General features: G+C 39.0%; 1 protein-coding gene and 1 pseudogene across 1 annotated transcript in view; both read right to left on the bottom strand.

The window, feature by feature from the left end:
* Window positions 1–21,181, bottom strand: part of STK39 (serine/threonine kinase 39) — a 300,756-nt gene that overhangs the window by 271,221 nt on the left and 8,354 nt on the right. The gene's annotated exons all lie outside the window — the stretch shown is intronic.
* LOC103889976 (PHD finger-like domain-containing protein 5A) lies at window positions 1,865–16,119 on the bottom strand (annotated as a pseudogene).

Raw genomic sequence — 21,181 nt, forward strand, 5'->3', positions numbered from 1 at the left:
CAGTAAATCACTAAAAGTCTCTTTATTTTGAAAGTACTAAGATATGTAGGATCATATAAACAACTTTTAACACCATGTCACCATTAAGGAGGCAATAAATGGAAATTACTGGCATAATTTTTGCTAACGGGAATTGTAATGGAGAAAGAATTTAAACAGAACTAGACCACATAAATTGGAAGAGAGTTCCCAGATAACCCCGCGCTCTAACAAAGCTTCTCTACTCTGAAACATCGGCACTGCAGCTGTCACTTGCCAAGGCCCATGGGACAGCAGAGGTGAATGTACAAATTAGACAAGTAACTTGTAAAGAACCACAAAAGCTCAGAAAATTCCCCAAAAGAATATCTTGGGAAAGTTCACTTTTGCAGTGTTCAACATGTATGATCTTTTCCGCTAAGTTGACTGGACAAAGTCCTACCATCAAAAATAGTGACCGTAGGGCACAGCACCATGCATACCAGGGTCAGGTCATAGGACAGCAGTATTTGTGTCAACTGCTCTCCCACTTCTCCTAGCCAAACGCTCAACCAAGGTAGGTTTGCTAGAGCAAGGGCCAAGTCACCTAAAGAACATGACTGTCCTGAGAGAAACTCCTGTGATTTTGTCTGAGTAAAAAGGCTCAGAGACAAAATCGAAACAGTGTCACATCTTTCCAAAAGTAATTCCAGCCATAGAGAGCAAAGAGAAGAACACAGAATACGCTCCTCCCCCACCCCCAAAAAAATCAAGTGTAAGAAATAAAAGCAGATTCCAAAAGGTCTAGACTCTGAAAAAGACATGGGGAAAGCCTCAATTAAACACAGAGAAAGCTTTTAGAAGAATCAAAAGATTGACAGAAGTTCATGCATCCATTCAACAAATAACAACCAGCTCCCAACTAGTGGTATGAACCGTGTTAAATCTTACTACATAAAACTCACGACAGGCATGCTTTTGATTCTTCTGGAACTTAAAAAGCTACCAGAGGAAATAAGCTATAATTATGCCCAAGCTGCTACATTACACAGCTACAGGTGATTTTCCCTAAGAATCATATGAATCAAGAATTTGGGGTGGGCATTTAGGTTGAACCTTGAAATATTCACATAATTTGTATATTAAGGAAGAAAAAGTGAGATGATAGCACTCTAAAAAGTAGGCAGGGGGCCAGGCGCGGTGGCTCACGCCTGTAATCCCAGCTACTCGGGAGGCTGAGGCAGGAGAATCACTTGAACTCAGGAGGTGGAGGTTGCAGTGAGCCAAGATTGTGCCACTGCACTCCAGGCTGGGTGACAGAGTGAGACTCTGTTTCAAAAAAAAAAACTTCAGATATTTTCGGTGTGTTCAGATACTTTCCACATACACTTAACTCTCAATTTATTGCTCAAAAGCCGAGCAGTATACAAATAAGTCAGGCACTATTGGGACTTCCTACCCTGGACGGAAGAGGTCTCTAACTCTGTCCACTTCCTCAGGGAGAGGGAGGCTTTTCTGTGACTTCTTTTACTTCCTTCCCTCCTACTAAATCAGAGAGAGTTGTGTGTAGGTCTCCTCTATCCCTCTATTGTCCAAACCCAATGCCAGTCAGACAGATGCCCTTAGCTAAAGAAAAAGAAAACATATCTAACCCATTCCTGACCTTCTCTCCAAGTGGTCTGGGGCAAGCAAGCACTCCTTTCAATGCAACAAAACTCTGGTCTCACAATTGCTCTCCTATCAATCTCAGTGTTGTCTAATGGTCCAGGTTTAGAAACTAAAAAAGCCATTTATTAGAATCACCATTTAAAAAGATGAGACAGTGTTCACAACTTGATAGACGCCTTCCAGGCCCTGACAAGTTACCTTGATATTCAAAAGGAGACATCAAGTTCCTTTAACCTACTTTTCTTGCTTTCATCTAGTTTTTTTTTTTTTTTTTTGCAAATTTTGATTTACAAGTTTACTTTAAACTTTATCATCCAAGCATTATTTGCTCATCTTACTGTAGAATGCACCTTGAAACATAATGGCATGCTATGAGGTACTGTTCAAGGAAAGAGATGAAGAGCCTTCCTTTGCTTGAGTATTTGAATAATGATGATAATCAAAGTTGTTCTTTGTTAACAAATTTTAATGTGAATAATATATACATTTATAAATAGAGATAAAGGTCTCACTATGTTGCCTAGGCTGGTCTTAAACTGCTGACCTCAAGCGATCCTCCTGCCTCAGCCTCCAAAGTGCTGGGATCACAAGCGTGTGCCAATAATGAAAGGAAACTAAACAACTCAATTAGCAACAGCAACAAATGCCCAACAAAGCTGAGAACTTCTCTGCTGAGAAGCAACACACATGTACTGAAAATGCTGTTGGTTTATCTAGTGAGAGTTCTCCTGGGGCAAAGAGAAAACCACTCTAAGCAGCACAGCATAATGGTTAAGATGGGATTTACAGACTCTGGAGAGCGAGAAACTCAATTTGACCCTAGCAAATATTTCAAATCTTCAGCTTCATTTTCTTCATTGGCTTGATATCAATATTAAATGAGATGTGCATGTAAAAAGTACTTGGCAGAGCAGTGATTAATACAGCACTGATAGGTGGAAGAGATGACTAACAACATGGATACAGCTCTCCTCTCCCAAAGAGATGGCATGTATAGTCAACGCCAAAAGAGATGTCAAAATCAAAGGTAAGTCATTTCAATTCCATCAAGAAAAACATTCCATAAAAGCAAAGGCAATATTTCTAGGGAAATTTTGGTTCCTAACAGTTCTCCATTAAATGCTTGCTTAGTTTCTTCTGGATGAAATAAAAACTTTTTGTCAAAGATAATATAATTGAACATGTGTCCAACTGAGGAGATTAAGATTATACACACTGCCCTCACTTTCAGTTAAATACCACCTTCAATTAAATCTAGGCTGCATTGCAGGGGTCATTTTTTTTAAAGTCAGTCACTTCATTTAGTATTTTTCCAGTAAAAGGTAGAAATCTTTGGCTTCGAATGCTGTTCTAGAAGATAGAGTCAGAAATAATGGTGATTCCTTTTGTTTCCTGGGTCAGTTTCTTTTGCATTGCAATAATTCATTTACCTGGTTAAATAATACTGAACTGCTGGTGATTTCAGAAGAGGCAGGCAAGTGAACACATGAGCAGGATGATAGGAAGTAAAAAATTCCACTATAACCAGGATACCTTTGTTCAAAGGCACAACTCGATTAAATTCACACCCTGTGGTCATTTCTTGAGTTCTTAGAACAATGGTAAATTTAGTTACTGGGTACAACAAAAAAACCATTGTTTCTTTTCCTTATTTCTTTTCCTTGTTGAAAGTTTAAACATTGATTGTCTCAGAGTTCAGAGTTTACATACAAGCTAGAACATGATGTTAATACATGCATATCAAAAAACAAATACACACACACTTACATGTATATTCAGTTAGGGTTAGCATTTAACCTATGTTTGCATAGGCAGCACTAAACTTCAAAAACTTTTTATGAACAAAATTGCAAAGTTGTATGAAAACATTAGTCCTGTCTCTCACTACTAGTCTATCTTGGAACAAGACAACTAGTCTGCAAGACAGAGTGGATGCCTGGAATTTCCAAGTTGGAATTGAAATCCCTTCCTTTAGGATCAACAGTACAACTATGTAACATGCTATTGATGAAAGACAGGACTTTGGAGATGGAACGATTAGTTACACACCTCCACCCGAGAATTACCTCACAGGGTATAATCATTTCCCTGTTTGTTTCTCTCCTGCAGACTTTCCAAGTTCCTCAAGGTCAGATCACAAAGGGCGCTTCTTCTTTGGATCACCAAGATGTAGCAACGCTGGCACTCACCGGAGCGCAACAAAGACCGAATAAAGAGATGGAGGATAATTAACCCATCGTCTAGTCAAGAAAAAGCAGGGAGATTTAAATTCTGACCTTCAGCCAGCTCACAGTTGCTCAGGTCTTTCTAAAGAATAGACTCTCCACTCTTCCCACCCTGTTTCATGATTTAATAAGTATGGTTTCACTTTCTCTAACATGGAAGGAAGAACTTTCCTAACCCACATAACGCCTTGCACTACCAGCCAAGAGATGACAGGCATGTTTAGAGTAGTGTATTTGCATCTTTTTTCCTTCTTTTAAATGTCTAACAGTCTGCTGTTTTGGCTGAATATTCCAGTCTGGTTTCAATGGTGGGAAGCACATGAGCGAAACCCTACAGTGTTTTCACTTGGTGTGGGAATCTCTCTCCCTGCTATAATGAACTGTGAGTCCACTGCCAGAATTCCTCTGTGCTCTTTTCAGCTGTCAGCACTTTAGCATTAATGCTAATAACTTTTCTAAACCTCCCAATGTCCCCATCATTGCTCTGGAGAGATGACAGGCCATGAGGATTGCTGCTTTATGCAACTTATTTTATCAATTGCATTTTTAGGTACTTTGTGTGATGGAAGAAAGAATGAGAGGAGTAGTAGAGGGTATTTTTAGAAGATTCCTCATCTCCTCATATCTTCTGAGCCTTTTTACCAATGTAGTAGCATTAATTATTTTGAAGACACATAAAAAGTAGTTTGGAATGTAAGCATTTCCGTTCATGATTTCCCTGTATGTGAAATGTTTAAGTGCTTAAGCTACCATAAGATTAATCCTTTTTTAATGCCACAAATAAAAGCAGTTAGAGGATAAATAGGTAAAAAGTAATCACTAAAATATAAGGTTTGAAAAGAGAACTTTTATTTATCTTAATTACCCTATAGGAGGTGCTTAATTAATGTTTATTGAATGACGGTGAATTCTCTAGTCTGTGAATTCTCAATTAGCCATACCAATGGAAGGGTACACTGATATGGAAAATATAAATAACAAGAGACTTCACACACTGAGTACTTTCCACGTAAAACAGAGACAATAATACCTGTCCATTGGGTTGTTGTATGGACTAAATGAGCTAACTATGAAATGCATTTAGCCCAGGAGCTGACAAGTAATAACAACTCCTCAGTGCTAACCGCTATTATCATAATCATCATTGTCATTTACTATGTATTGCACATTCATGATCTTTAATCCTTAAAACAACTCTGCAAGGCCAATATGATGGTCCAGACTTGGTGCTGAAACACCACAAAACACACTGAGGCCAAGTAACTGGCTCTTAGTCACAAAGCTAGCAAATGATGCCACTGGGCTCTGAACCAGGGTCTGCCTGGAGTTGCCAAGTGATGCTACTTTAAAAATAGGGACGTTTCTTCTAGAAATTCACTTCTTGGCCAGGCGCAGTGGCTCATGCCTGTAATCTCAGCACTTTGGGAGGCTGAGGCAGGCGGATCACTTGAGGTCAGGAGTTCAAGACCAGCCTGGCCAACATGGTGAAACCCTGTCTTTACTAAAAATACTAAAAAATTATCCGGGTGTGGTGGCGCGTGCCTGTAATCCCAGCTAATCGGGAGGGCGAGGCAGGAGAATTGCTTGAACCGGGAGGCGGAAGTTGCGGTGAGCCGAGATTGTGCCACTACACTCCAGCCTGGGTGACAGAGTGAGACTCTGTCTCAAAAAAAAAAAAAAAAAGAAAAGAAAAAGAAAAAGAAATTCACTTCTTATCCTGAAGTTTGAGAATCGTAAAGCTAGGTCAGACAGCAAAAATAGAGGAGGCAAAGAGGACCATAGCAAGGGTGAGGGCTTTGCAAACAGCCAAGACTAGGTTCACATCCAGCTGTGTGACCTTCAACAGACTGTGATCATCCAAGTCTCTGCCTCCTGATTTGTAAAACTGAGATAATCACACCAACCCTCGCAGGAATGAGGAAAGGATCAGGCATCAAGTATGCTGAGTAATTGGTCCAGTCCTTGGCACACAGCAGGTGCTCCATAAGTGTTTGTATCAGAATTATCTGGTCGACTTGAATTGCTTTTAAAAGTCCTCGTGGTATGGAGGAAAAACCCCTCCCAGAATTTTGACTTTGAATATTTTTTCTAAAGCTTACTCTACCTCAGAACATAAAGTAAAATTTTCCCCAGAGTCAAATTACTTCTATTACATATAATTTTCCTTTTGTCATGTATTACTTTATACACATAAACACACAAATATATCTTTTGCCTCTGTAAACATAAAGAAAAAAAGATTATATATAGTCATATGTTCTATATATAATCATATTCACATAAACTTTGGCACTTAGAAGGGGAGAAAGAAAAGAGTGTAATGAAAATTAAACCAAAATAGAAAAGAATAGGAAATTCTTAAACTAAAAAAAAAAAAAAAAAATCGCTTTCTTAGAGCACTGTTATGCTACAAGATAACTGATGAAGAGGTTCTATACATACATATGTACTGATAATAATGCTTATAAAGACCCATCAGCATTCAAAAAAAAAAAAAGGATAAACAAGGGGACATAGTCAAAGGGAATATGGTTCAAGTGTTTATTTAAATCTGGTAATCAGATAAACCGTCAACCTATAATAAAATAACAGTAGGAAAATTCATTTCATTATTGCATGAAATGAAAACCAAAAGAAAGCGCATTTACAAATGCACGCTAAGCCAGGCATTAGGTGATTTTCAACTCCTCACCAAAGCAATCAAATAGAGATTAACATACCTGTCAGCTGAAACCAGGCTGTCAAAATGAAAGCCTTAAATTACACATGTCCTTACCGAAAAGGATTTAAGAGATTTTTCTCCTAACTAATAAGAAGTACTGCATAGTTTTTAATAAAATAATAATGTTTAATTTTGCTTATGTGCTAAAAAGGCATTTTTAAGGAGATTAAAACACAGATTCAAGACCACCAGTAGAAACTTTCCAACATGAAATCAGACCATTTGGTCATCTCTTCTGAGTACGTTGTTCATTTGTCTTTTACCCAGCAACAATTCCTGCAAAATGATAATCAAAACAGCCTTTTGGTAAACAGGAGCTTAAACACTGCCTCTCAAATCAGATTACATTTCAAGTGATCTGAAACTAAGACAGCACTTTATGAACGTAGTTCTCATTTTAAAAAGTCACAGGGAAACTGCCCTTTGAGGTTCTGAGGGACACAGACACAAAAGTTTAGGACTCAGCAGTTCATGATCACTGACACATTCAACCCTCTAGCCATCGTTTTGAAAGTGAAGCAGAATGGGGTTCAGGAGGAAGAGAACAGGGAAAAAAGGGATACTTAATAGTGACCCTCAAGAGGAAAACAAAGCAACCTTGAGAAATCTTCCAGAGGATATTAACAAATTTGCATCTCTGAAACACTGGACCACCAAATACATCATAAAATTTGGGAGGATCAGATTCTCTTCTCAACATTCATGGAGAAGATACTGCTGATAAAACTACTGACATAGGAAAGTTAGTTCCTCAAAGAGTATCAGGTTCCAGGTATATTTTTCAGAATTTTATCACCATTACATAAACAGAATGAGCTACTTCATAGTACTTTAAATCCAGCAGAAAAGGCAAGACCAGAGCATATCTCAGGATTTGGATATCATTATTTCAGAATTTAAGACAATTTACAACTGAAACTGGGCATAAGATTTCCCGATTTACAATCCATAAGGGAAAAGAGAGGTTCTTCCTAGGGAAGAAAGTTATTTATTGACTCAAAACAATAAGCTGCTCTTTAAACACATTGTAAGTATATATTTTAACAAAGAAAGTACATTAGATCAGGATTACATTTTGCTGATTGGGGTGACATGTCGTCTCTGTCTCGTGACCAGTTACTTACCTAAGAGCAGTATTACATAAAACACTCACTAGTGGTGCCTGCCACACTTGTGATTCCTTCCCAGGCAGGAACTTCCGATGCTACACCCTTCTCCAAGGAGGGTGTCTGAGTTTAGGGCAGTCAGGTGTTCTATGAAGGGACTCGCTAAAAACTAGATTCTCAATCTTTGGGATTAAGATTGGGAAATAAAGGCAGAATCCAGCAATTAGCAGCCATAGTTGTGGCTAACAGGGAAAGGAGAGAGAAGCTGGATGGGCCATAAGGAGCTATGAATGAGCCAAAATTCTGACTAAGTAGAAATGACATGACAGAGAAGACATGCACAGATAGTAGATAAGAAAGCCAGGTAAAAACAGCCAGAGAAGCAGGTGGGCATGAGCAAAGCAAACACACGCTGACTGGCCGGTTACACTAAGGTTAGAGGATCCAGAATAGTGAGGATCCAAAATTTCCTGCTGTTGAGGTCTTATCCACTTCCCAGTCCATAACGTAGACATTTCACTGCAATTCCCAAGACCGAGACCCTCAACTTTTCCAGGGATGCTAGAAAACCCAGGATTATGGATGAGATTCCTGTCACCCTATTCCCACATCTATCTTTATAAAGAATGCCCCATTACTTGGGTAATTTTAGTGAGTCCCTGTTCCTTACAACCTAAAGGGCAGATTAACCAATTCTGTTATATTCTATAATCCAGACTTGTCACCAAATCAAAAAAATCTTTCCATAAATTTGCTCATACGAATAAACTTCATCACACTTCATTTTTTAGACCATAAGTGATGCAACTTTCATTCCCTAAACTGAGGCAATAATTTTTTCTTTTCCAATCCACAATTACCCAACCATCCCACCCCACCTCACCCCACCCACCATTTTCTCCCGACCTTAGATATTTTAGGTCTGGGTCAAATCGGGAATAAGGCAAGATGCCTTCTCACTTATAACTCCCTCTTACCTTTAAGGTCAGTAATGGGAGCAAGTAAGCTAGCATTTAATTAGTACAACTGGAAGAAATTTTCACAGTATCTATCAAAAGTATAAATGCAATACCACTGGCCCTGGCCATCGGAAATTCTGGATATCTATCCCACAGAAATAATAAAAACTTGGAAACAATCAATAAGTTCATCAATAAAGGAATTAGTTAAGTAAATTAAGCTGCACTCATAGAATAGAAATAGATCCAGAATAGGCATTTTTAAAGGAGGTGGATCTCTGAGAAATGGCCTGGAATGACAGCTGTGAATATTTATAATGTGTATACTTTACTAAAAATATTTACAGAAAATATACAGGAGTAAAATACCCAAGTAATATATGTACTACTTTGAAGAAGTAAAATTTACAGATTGCAGAACAATATGTATAGTTTCCACATGACATGTAAAATTATTACATTTTGGAAAAATCTTTATGTAGATGTATACACAGAAAAACATCTGCAAGGATACACACCAAACTGGCCATACAGGCCATCTCTGGGCAATGAAAGTTGGAAGTTATTTTCATCTACTTGATTCACAAATATTATACATCTGTAACTTAAAAAACTTTTTAAATAAAGCCTAGTCATGCCAAAAGCTATTTTGTCCTTTTGTTCTAAATACTATAAAATCCTTAAAATTTAGAAGACCACAAAATTCAACATTCATATCATCAAATTAAATTCCTATTCATTTCTCCCACATCCGCATGAAATCACATAGCTAGTCCTACAAAAAGATACCACATATTTAACTCATCTAGAAAATCCTCACGCTGCCAGCTCTAGGTTTGATACGAAGTCACTATGAAATCCAAGTCACTACTCTGTTCAAACACATCCACAAACAGTAAGAAAGTTACTGACTCTTAACTTCTCTCTGTGCCAGAACTTTTTGTAAAACAATTTTTCTTTTTTATTTATTTATTTATTTTTTTTTTGAGACGGAGTCTCGCAGTGCAGTGGCACAATCTCAGCTCACTGCAAGCTCTGCCTCCCAGGTTCACGCCATTCTCCTGCCTCAGCCTCCCAAGTAGCTGGGACTACAGGCACCCACCACCACGCCCGGCTAATTTTTTGTATTTTTAGTAGAGACAGGGTTTCACCGTGTTAGCCAGGATGGTCTCAATCTCCTGACCTAATGATCCGCCCTCCTCAGCCTCCCAAAGTGCTGGGATTACAGGCGTGAGCCACCGCACCTGGCCAAAACGATTTTTCTACCAATCGACGAAGTGCCAAATATCAGAACAAGGTGATCCAATAGTATCTGGAAGACAAAAGGCAAAGTATAATAGATACTCCTAAGAAATCTAAATCGTAACACAGACATTAAGAGTAGATTGTATTAGATGTATTCCGTGATTCTGAAAACATTTAAGTATGAGAAAAAATACACTTACACACTTTGCAGTAATCATAAGGCATGCTTGTCTATCAGTGTATGCCAAAATCTCAAGAAAAAAAATCACTTTTGCCAAGCAAGTATTAATCTAAGACTAGTTTATTTTACTTGCTGTAACAAATTAAATGTGAAAGTACTGGGAATACAAAAAAGGTAGACATTTCTAAAAATATCAGTTTACACTTTTTTTTTAAAGTCCTATGACATGTAAATATATACTCCTACATCAAAATTCAAACAGTGTCTAGCCTTGGGTGATGAGGTTACTTTTCCTCCTTTTCACTCATCAGTGTTATATAAATTTTCTACAATGACCTTATATTATTGTTTGCATAATATTTGAGAAGTTTAAAATAGGGCCAGGCTCGGCGGCTCACACCTGTAATCCCAGCACTTTGGGAGGCTGAGGCAGGTAGATCACCTGAGGTCAGGGGTTTGAGACCAGCCTGACCAACATGGTGAAACCCCATCTCTATTAAAAATACAAAATTAGCCTAGCGTGGTGGCACATGCCTGTAATCTCAGCTACTTGGGAGGCAGAGGTTGCAGTGAGTGGAGATTGCGCCACTGCACTCCAGCCTGGACAAGAGTGAAACTCCATCTCAAATAAATAAATAAATAAAATAAGCTTGGAATTTTTAATAACCTCAGAGACGCAGATAACATCTTTTCCTCAGTGCTTCTTCCTTACATGAGAAAGGAACCCTGGCCAGCCACGGGAAGGGCACTCCACAATTCTAATCCCACATCCAGACCTGTCTTCCAATGTAATAAACAGGTCACTTAGCCTTTAAATCTCTAACTTTATAAAGATAACACTTAGCCCTCTTCCCACATCTAAAAGCATATAATATTTTATGATAAGGGCTTTTACCAGAAAGACTTTACAACTTAATAAAAGGTAAAATAGGCCAGGCGCGGTGGCTCACGCCTGTAATATCAACACTTTGGGAGTTCAAGGCGGGTGGATCACAAGGTCAGGAGTTTGAGACCAGCCTGGCCAAGATACCAGCCTGGCCAATATGGTGAAACACGTCTCTACTAAAAATACAAAAATTAGCCAGGTGTAGTGGCAGGTGCCTTGTAATCCCAGCTACTCCGGAGGCTGAGGCAGAACTGCTTGAACCCAGGAGGCAGAGGTTGCAATAAGCTGACATCGCACCATTGCATTCCAGCCTGGGTGACAGAGCAAGACTCTGACTCAAAAAAAAAAAAAAAAAAAAAAGTAAAAGATGTAACAGTACATCTCCCTTCCTTCTATCATTTCTAAACTTAAAAAAAAAAAAAAAAAAAACTAAAACAAGAACTAAAAAAAAATGAAGAGGGGCAAACTCTGTAATTCTGTCAGTAACTATTACAAAGCTTCTAATATTTCTATCCTAATAGGCTAGCAATTCTTTTTGAAAAACTGTGAAACAGGGAATAAAATATTGCTGGATTGACTTCAAAGTAAAGAAACTTTCTTAATTAAGCAAAAATCTACCTTTAAATTGAGTGATGCACAGACAACGTGTTATTTTTCGGGCTGTGACAAATCTAGCTCATGACTTGTAGGTGGCAGGAGAAACAAATACATATGCAGGCAAACAATCTATATTTTTAATGTGGTGTTGAGTTTTAAGAAAGTCAGTCTGGAATAAAACACCTCAAGGCTAAAAAAGGATCAGCATTCACACACACACCCTCCCTCACCCTTCAAATATCACATTGGAATCAACATCTTTAGATTGTTTAGCAAGCGATACACTCCTGAAGCCACTTCTATAGCAAAAATCAGTCTGATGCTTAGTTCATACAGCAAATTAGTCTATGAAACCTATAATCAATGGCACTATAACAACGAGAGTGTACACAAGGGTAGTTGGGTAATAGTTTCCCCTAACACATGTGAAAAACAAGTTAGATGAATGACAAACATTGTATATTCATCTTCCTTGTGCTAAATTGAGCTGCTGTGGCAAGGAATTTGCAAAATGGCAATAAGAATTCCTTCCATCCTTGTATATATATCCCTCTGCCATTGGATTTTACCACTCCTCCCAAAAAGTAGAAAAATCTATTTCCTTTCCCTCTGAATTTGAGCTGGCCTTGTGATATGCTTTAACCCACAGAATGTGGCAGAGTGGCATTGTGTGACTTTCCAAGACTAGGCCTCAAAAGTCCTTGCAGCTTCCACTCCCACTATCTTAGAACACTGCTGCCGCCAAGAAACAAAGTACAGGCAAGTTTCTTTCAGGATGCGAAATCAGTGGAAAGTGAGGGCCAGCCAACAGCCACCACCAACCACCCAACACGCGAGTGAGATCATCTTAAAAGAGAGCCCCAGCCAAGCTGACCATGGGTCTGACCCCAAACTGAAGAAATGCCCAGCCCAGCCAAACCCAAATCGCTAATTTGTATTATAAGCAAGTACAATGGTCCTTACTTTAAGCCACTAAGTTTTGGGGTGCTTTGTTACACAGCTATAGATAGCTGATACAGGTACTGTCAGAATCCATGATGAGAGAACCGAGCCTTTCAGTCTGTCAGAGGCACCCTTGCTGGCAAAACTCCAAAAGAGGCACCTACCTCAACAAGAGGCTGCTGCTGAATCATCCTTGGAAAAATTACACTCTCCCTACCAATTCCCTTGCCTTGACCCCTTGTCAAGTCCTGCAAATTGTAAACTTGGAAATGCCCCCAAGTTCTTATTCTCCCCCTTTCTCAGGCCTGCTCAGGTTTGAGGTCTCTTGCTGCTGTGTAGCAGTCTTCGCCTCGGAATGAGCCCATCCATTCTCTCCCTGGCTTCACAGACCTGACTATAGAATCCCACCCACCACCCTACCAGACTCCTCTCAGCCACCATCAGCTTTTACTTTTGCAATCCCTACCTCTATGCCAACAGCTCACTGTAATCTCCAACCAAGTCCTGGTCTTATCACTTCTATGAAATAGTGATCCAGAATTTACTACAAATAATAGTAAACAAAACTGACGGTAAACAACAGCACTGTCATGCTAAAGAGTCATTTTGTAAGGTTACATACTTATTCCAATACAAATACCACTGCTTAAAACATTTTTGGAAGTATTTTAAAAGCAAATTAATGTCACCTTAGAAAATTAGTCTCATTTCTTCATAGGAGGACTGATAGAAATAGCTAAGTTTTTTGTTGCTGTTGTTTTTTACCAGAAAATAACCACCACCTTTATTAACATAATAACAGAAAAGATTTCCAATTTCTCAGAAGGAAAATAACATGACACCAGCACAAGTGTTAAAAGATGTTAAATGGTTAAGTGTTAAATGGCTACATTTCTTATTCTGATAGCTTCCCACCACACACTGAAGGTTCCTCAAGGACAGCTGCCACCAGAGCTGCTGCAAGAACATGTTTTTCACTGGGTGTAGCTTCACAGTCAACTCCTCAAACAGAAGACTAAAATATTATTTCTTTTTAGAAGATCTTGGTTGAGGGAGAACATATCAATATGGAGAACAGATCTTTGCTTCTCAAATTCAAGAAAAACCACTAACTAATCTATCAATTTTTCTCTGATACAGTGTGCCAGAGTGCTCTGTGAAGAATCCCTACCATGTGTCTGGGTGAAGGGAGAGGAGGGGTGGCAAAGTGCCAGTATACTAGCAGGCACTCCTGGTGATGCTCTGGGCTCCGCTCCCTCTCTGCTGGTAGTAGTAGGCATCTTTTCTGGCAGCTGCAGCAGCTTGATGTCGGGGGAGGAAGGGGCCATCCACCAATCACCTCTTCTTGTAGCCGTATTTTTTGCGTTCATAGAAGAGATCTGTCTTAGAGCTCCTCAAATTGACAATCTTTGGGCAGCCATCTCTATCCTTCTCCTGGATGGTGCACTCCTTACAATAATAGGCATCAGAGACTCCAGGACCTCCACAGACCACACAGTGACCCTGGTAAGATCCACAGTTACACTTATCACATTACCAGAGTGCAGGGACGCACACAGGAGTCACAAATCACACACTTGCCGTCACGTTTTTCACGTAGTCTTCTGATGGCAACATCAGCCTGCTTGCGGCAAAAGATCTAAGTTTTCATTTAAAATAAAATGTAGCTATAAGGTAAAAATGGACACCCTCCCACACATCCCCCTGAAGGAAAGAACACTTTCTGTATATAAAAATTCTGATATGATTAATTTAAGGTCAGTCATACCTCATAAAGATCATCTTTCCTATTTTTGTCACTCCCTTTCTTCCAGGTATCTCCAAAAGACAAGGAAATATTTAATTTTAAGCAACTACATATGGCTAAAAATAATTTCATTTTTTAATATGATAGACGAACAAAACGAGCATCCAACTGTAACTTTTACCTGTCCTAGTCACTGGAACTTCAATTATCCTCCTTTTCCATAAAGACTGTTTAAGCAAAAATATAAGTTACAAAGTTGCCTATATTATCTATTTCCAATGGGCTTTAAAGAACAGGACATGAAGGCCAGGCGCTGTGGCTCACTCCTGTAATCCCAGCACTTTGGGAAGCCGAGGCGGGCAAATCACGAGGTCAGGAGTTTCAGACCAGCCTGGCCAACATGGTGAAACCTCGTCTCTATTAAAAATACAAAAAATTAGCTGGACGTAGTGGGAGGTGCCTGTAATCCCAGCTACTCGGGAGGCTGAGGCAGGAGAATCACTTGAACCCAGGAGGCAGAGGTTGCAGTGAGCCGAGATCGCGCCACTGCACTCCAGCCCGGGCGACAGAATAAGACTCTGTCTCAAAAAAAAAAAGAAAAAAGAACAGGACATGAAATTGTAGCCTTCAGAAAGTCTTGCAGCATTTATGAAGACCAACAGAAAAATGGCTATAGATGAACTGAGAAGCTCATCATCTCTTGGCCCTAGAGATCAGAGATCGTCACTTTTTAAACAACTGATGGGTATTTACTTTACTAAACACTCTAGCCCCGATCCTGACTTATGCCAAAAATATTACTATTCTTACGTTCATCCCAATGATCACATTTTGAAACTACACAGAAACACGTTTCCCTAGTCCTATTTCAGCCACCCGACTCCTCAGGAAAGGTGCCACATTAAAAATGTTTCCACAACAACTCGTGTTTAAGGTCAGGCACTGGGTTTAAGACTTCAGAAACTTGAAAGGGCATATACAAGGAAAAATTTTAAAGGGATTACATAGTAAAACATTCTCTGTTACAGCTCCGGTCACTCAAGGGACACTAAATGTGAGAAAGTACACACTGTTCCTGAGTTGCCCAAAATTAAACTCACTTAATCTCCCTACAGATTTTTTTCCCGCCCCTCAGTCATTAATTCCTTCTCCCAAAAGAGCAGGTATCCTACCCAAATAGTGCTTGCTGAGTTAGAATTTCTACTAAGGTACTGGCTTAAATGATGTTTTACTTGCTTTGTGATCTATAACTTAGGATAAACTATTAATCTTTGACTCATTCAAATACCAAAATGTTTCTAACTCAAAGGAAAAGAAGGGACTATGACTCAAATTCACCGTTTAAGTGACTGAAATTAATTTTGGTATTATTTTTCCTAATTAGGGTTAATTTCAGAACTTCTTTGTAATTTCATTTTTTAAACCTTATAATCAGTCCCTTTTTCATAACATAAAAGGCGGCAAACTGAAGTGATTCTGACTACGATATCCAACCCAAAGACTCTAAAATGATCTTTTTTAAGAAATGACACATTTTGATATTTCTGAAAATATTGAGTTTCATTTGGACAGAATCTGTGTTTAGTCATCACAAGAACATTTCCAAAATGAGGTAAGTCAGTAAGATAAAAACTTATACTTCAAAACTATCTTCCTAAGTCGACAGGGATATCTGTTTCACCACACACAAGAATACTCTTCTGAAGAGATGAATTGACTAGCTTGCAAATAGGCACAGAGTGAAAACAAAACATTTTTTAAAAATCAGGTGATGCCTGTCTCCTTTTTGTACTAAGTCAGTGGCAATACCTTTGCATGTTATTAAAAGGTGGCCTCATACTACTTACAGCCATTATAATAGTATTTAGCCAGTCTTTGAACATTTCCGAGAAATTACCATCCAGCACCACCCCATATAACTTTCTGTGATGAGGGAAATAATCTGTATCTGCACTATCCTGTAAGGCAGTCGTAGCCACAGTTCATTACTGAGCACTTGAAATGTGGCTAGCGTAACCGAAGGATTGTATCCTATTTCTTTAACTTTACTTAATTAATTTAAATGTAAATAGCCACATATGGTTAGTGGCTACCAAGCTGGACAGTGTGGTGCTAGCCCCTTTCTTCTGGGAACACTGCTGCTGCTCTGATTGTTATAAAATATCAGCCCCACATAAGGGACCACCTCCCTCCAACTAATGATCAGTCATGGAGTATGTCTATTTCACGTACTTTTCTTCAACCCTCAACTTCCTGTTCCTCGACCTTACTTTACAACACACCTCCACCTCACTGACAGATTATAACCAAAGATTAAAAACATAATCTACTGTAATAGACCAGGCAAAAGGTGATGGCTGAAATGAAGACATTGTACGTTTACATATAACCTGGTTACATGTTACATAAACATGCCCTGATGAATAAATATAAGTAAATAAAAACCATTTTAATGCCCCTAAAGACATAAGATTTTTACTGATTCCTACATATTTTTACTGTATTTATTTATTCAGACATATTTTTACTCTATTAAAATTGAGTCATAGGCCAGATGCAGTGGCTCATGCCTGTAGTCCCAGTACCTTGGGAGGCCAAGGCAGGAGAATCACTTGAGGCCAGGAGTTTGAGACTAGCCTGGGCAACATAGTAAGATTCCATCTCTACCAAAAAAAAAAAAAAAATTTAATAGTGCTTTAAAATTTATTGAGTCAATAATCTTTTTTTTTTTTTTGAGACGGAGTCTCACTCTGTCACCCAGGCTGGAGTGCAGTGGCATGATCTTGGCTTACTGCAACCTCCGCCTCCCGGGTTCAGGCAATTCTTCTACTTCAGCCTCCTGAGTAGCTGGGATTACAGGCATGTGCCACCATGCCCAGCTAATCATTCTGTATTTTTAGTAGAGATGGGGTTTCACCATATTGGCCAGGCTAGTCTCGAACTCCTGACCTTGTGATCTGCCTGTCTCGGCCTCCTGAAGTGCTAGGACTACAGGCATGAGCCACCACGGCCCGTCCCAGGTCAATATCTCTAACATCTGCCTTTACACCAACAAGGAAACAATGTGATATAAGTGGAAGAAAATACTGAATTAGGGCAGAATCACGAGCCTGGGATTCTTTTTTTTTTTTTTTTTAATTATATGTTAAGTTTTAGGGTACATGTACACAATGTACAGGTTACATATGTATACATGTGCCATGTTGGTGTGCTGCACCCAGTAATTCGTCATTTAACATTAGGTATATCTCCTAATGCTATCCCTCCCCACTCCCCCCACCCCACAACAGGCCCCGGAGTGTGATGTTCCACTTCCTGTGTCCACGTGTTTTCATTGTTCAATTCCCACCTATGAGTGAGAACATGTGGTGTTTGGTTTATTGTCCTTGCGATAGTTTGCTGAGAATGATGGTTTCCAGTTTCATCCATGTCCCTACAAAGGACATAAACTCATCCTTTTTTAGGGTTGCATAGTATTCCATGGTGTATATGTGCCACATTTTCTTAGTCCAGTCTATCATTGTTGGACATCTGGGTTGGATCCAAGTCTTTGCTATTGTGAATAGTGCCACAATAAACATACGTGTGCATGTGTCTTTATAGCAGCATGATCTATAATCCTTTGGGTATATACCCAGTAATGGGATGGCTGGGTCAAATGGAATTTCTAGTTCTAGATCCCTGAGGAATCACCGCACTGACTTCCACAAGGGTTGAACTAGTTTACAGTCCCACCAACAGTGTAAAAGTGTTCCTATTTCTCCACATCCTCTCCAGCACCTGTTGTTTCCTGACTTTTTAATGATCACCATTCTAACTGGTGTGAGATGGTATCTCATTGTGGTTTTGATTTGCATTTCTCTGATGGCCAGTGATGATGAGCATTTTTTCATGTGTCTTTTGGCTGCATAAATGTCTTCTTTTGAGAAGTGTCTGTTCATATCCTTCACCCACTTTTTGATGGGGTTGTTTTTTTCTTGTAAATTTGTGAGTTCATTGTAGATTCTGGATATTAGCCCTTTGTCAGATGAGTAGATTGCAAAAATTTTCTCCCATTCTGTAGGTTGCCTGTTCACTCTGATAGTAGTTTCTTTTGCTGTGCAGAAGCTCTTTAGTTTAATTAGATCCCATTTGTCAATTTTGGCTTTTGTTCCATTGCTTTTGGTGTTTTAGACATGAAGTCCTTGCCCATGCCTATGTCCTGAATGGTATTGCCTAGGTTTTCTTCTAGGATTTTTATGGTTTTAGGTCTAACATTTAAGTCTTTAATCCATCTTGAATTAATTTTTGTATAACATGTAACGAAGGGATCCAGTTTCAGCTTTCTACATATGGCTAGCCAGTTTTCCCAGCACCATTTATTAAATAGGGAATCCTTTCCCCATTGCTTGTTTTTGTCAGGTTTGTCAAAGATCAGATGGTTGTAGATATGCGGCATTATTTCTGAGGGCTCTGTTCTGTTCCATTGGTCTGTATCTCTGTTTTGGTACCAGTACCATGCTGTTTTGGTTACTGTAGCCTTGTAGTATAGTTTGAAGTCAGGTAGTGTGATGCCTCCAGCTTTGTTCTTTTGGCTTAGGATTGACTTGGCGATGCGGTCTCTTTTTTGGGTCCATATGAACTTTAAAGTAGTTTTTTCCAATTCTGTGAAGAAAGTCATTGGTAGCTTGATGGGGATGGCACTGAATCTATAAATTACCTTGAGCAGTATGGCCATTTTCATGATATTGATTCTTCCTACCCATGAGCATGGAATGTTCTTCCATTTGTTTGTATCCTCTTTTATTTCATTGAGCAGTGGTTTGTAGTTCTCCTTGAAGAAGTCCTTCACGTCCCTTGTAAGTTGGATTCCTAGGTATTTTATTCTCTTTGAAGCAATTGTGAATGGGAGTTCACTCATGATTTGGCTCTCTGTTTGTCTATTATTGGTGTATAAGAATGCTTGTGATTTTTGCACATTGATTTTGTATCCTGAGACTTTGCTGAAGTTGCCTATCAGCTTAAGGAGATTTTGGGCTGAGACAATGGGGTTTTCTAGATATACAATCATGTCATCTGCAAACAGGGACAATTTGACTTCCTCATTTCCTAACTGAATACCCTTTATTTCTTTCTCCTGCCTGATTGCCCTGGCCAGAACTTCCAACACTATGTTGAATAGAAGTGATGAGAGAGGGCATCCCTGTCTTGTGCCAGTTCTCAAAGGGAATGCTTCCAGTTTTTGCCCATTCAGTATGATATTGGCTGTGGGTCTGTCATAGATAGCTCTTATTATTTTGAGATACGTCCCATCAATACCTAATTTATTGAGAGTTTTTAGCATGAAGGGTTGGAGCCTGGGATTCTAAGGACTTTAGGACCATAGGCAAGTTTCTTCAACTTTGGCCATTAGAGAGTTTTCGGTTACAAGACAAAGCAGCTGGGATGGATTTTTTTTCCTTTCGTCTCTTCTAAAATTAAATTTCCTAATTCTCTCTATATTCTTGTGCCACTTCTCACTTAGGAACTTACTTATAAAAGCCAGCCATGACCTGCCATTCCTTCCCCAGGAAACCCCGTCTGCTGCTCCTCTTCCTTTGCTTTCTTGAGTCACCCCATAATTAAACAAAGAGAGATAGTGACATTGCCTGAGAGAAAGAAAGAGAACCAGATGATTCAAATTAAAATCTAAGCTACACAGGATAGGTCAATAGGCCCCAACATCCCCCCCCAAAAAATGTAATCCTTTTTCAATCCCCAGACTAAACAGAGTAGGAAATAAAGCAGTTGGAATACCCTTAGTACAAACTCTGGTTCAAACTGATGCAACCAGTTCAAAACAAAATCATTACTTCTTCTAAGACCCCAACCATCCACAGAATGATTATGAGAAGTCTCACAACTGTCACAGGTCACTGGCTTCCAAAATACTCCCCGAATGAAGATCTATCATTCACAGGGCAGAAAGTCATCCCCTATACTTTCCATCTAGTTTTTTCTGACAAATAGGTCCAGTGGTAACTAAAGGTTAGAAACCTAAACCCATAAATGTCAATAAAATGTGTATTTTTTACCTAAGGGAAGAATCACATGAGCACCCCCACTACTAGGCTTCTGAGAGTTATACTAAATGCCACTTACCTGGAAGAAGTTTGAAAATAAAGTCAGGGATAATATGAATGTAGAGGTCTCTACCATTTCTATCTTAAAATGTCTTCCCACATATCAAAATACACAATCAGTTTAAAAGGTCAATTAATCTCAATCCTCAATGTCCAAGAAGTTTCTCAAAGCTAAGCCAGAGTTTATTCTCAAATAACTGTTTGGCAAGTGAGAAGAAACGTGAAATATATCATTTACTAACATCGGATTCCAAAGTATTTATCTAAATTGACTCTAGAAATAAAGTACTGCCAATCCATTCTCTAAAGGATTTTTATTTCTCTTCTGCTCTTCAGTTAAGCCAAGTCTGAAATGCCTTTTTAATTAATATATTGAATTCTTGTCTAGTATCAAAAACGTGGCCAATTAATGGCAGATAGGGAAAAAAAGAAACACTTGAATCACTTCAACTAAGAGCTGTTTTGGTATAATCTAAACAAAACTATCCTAGAGGAAAATGTATGACTTCACATGATTACATGGAGAATTATATTTAAATAGGAAAAAAAAAACTTTCCCAAAAAGTACACTGTAAAGGAATTATAACATCTATTAGAATGACCCGGTTCTATGGTCTTAGCAGGTACCACACCCATCCTATCATGTCAGTCCCTTATAATTTATAAAAATAGAACTCCTGCCATCCTAACAACCTTTGAAAGCCACTTGTTCTGCAATTCTGCTCCTGTGTTTCACCTGCATCCCTGATCGTCTCCAGCAGCCCTGATTCCTACACAGGAAGAGGCTCCACAGAACTTCAAGGTGAGTGTTATATATAAATACACGAACAGCAAGAGAGAGATC

The sequence above is a fragment of the Pongo abelii genome, chromosome 11 (assembly GCF_028885655.2).
Source record: "Pongo abelii isolate AG06213 chromosome 11, NHGRI_mPonAbe1-v2.0_pri, whole genome shotgun sequence".
Taxonomy (NCBI): Eukaryota; Metazoa; Chordata; class Mammalia; order Primates; family Hominidae; genus Pongo; species Pongo abelii.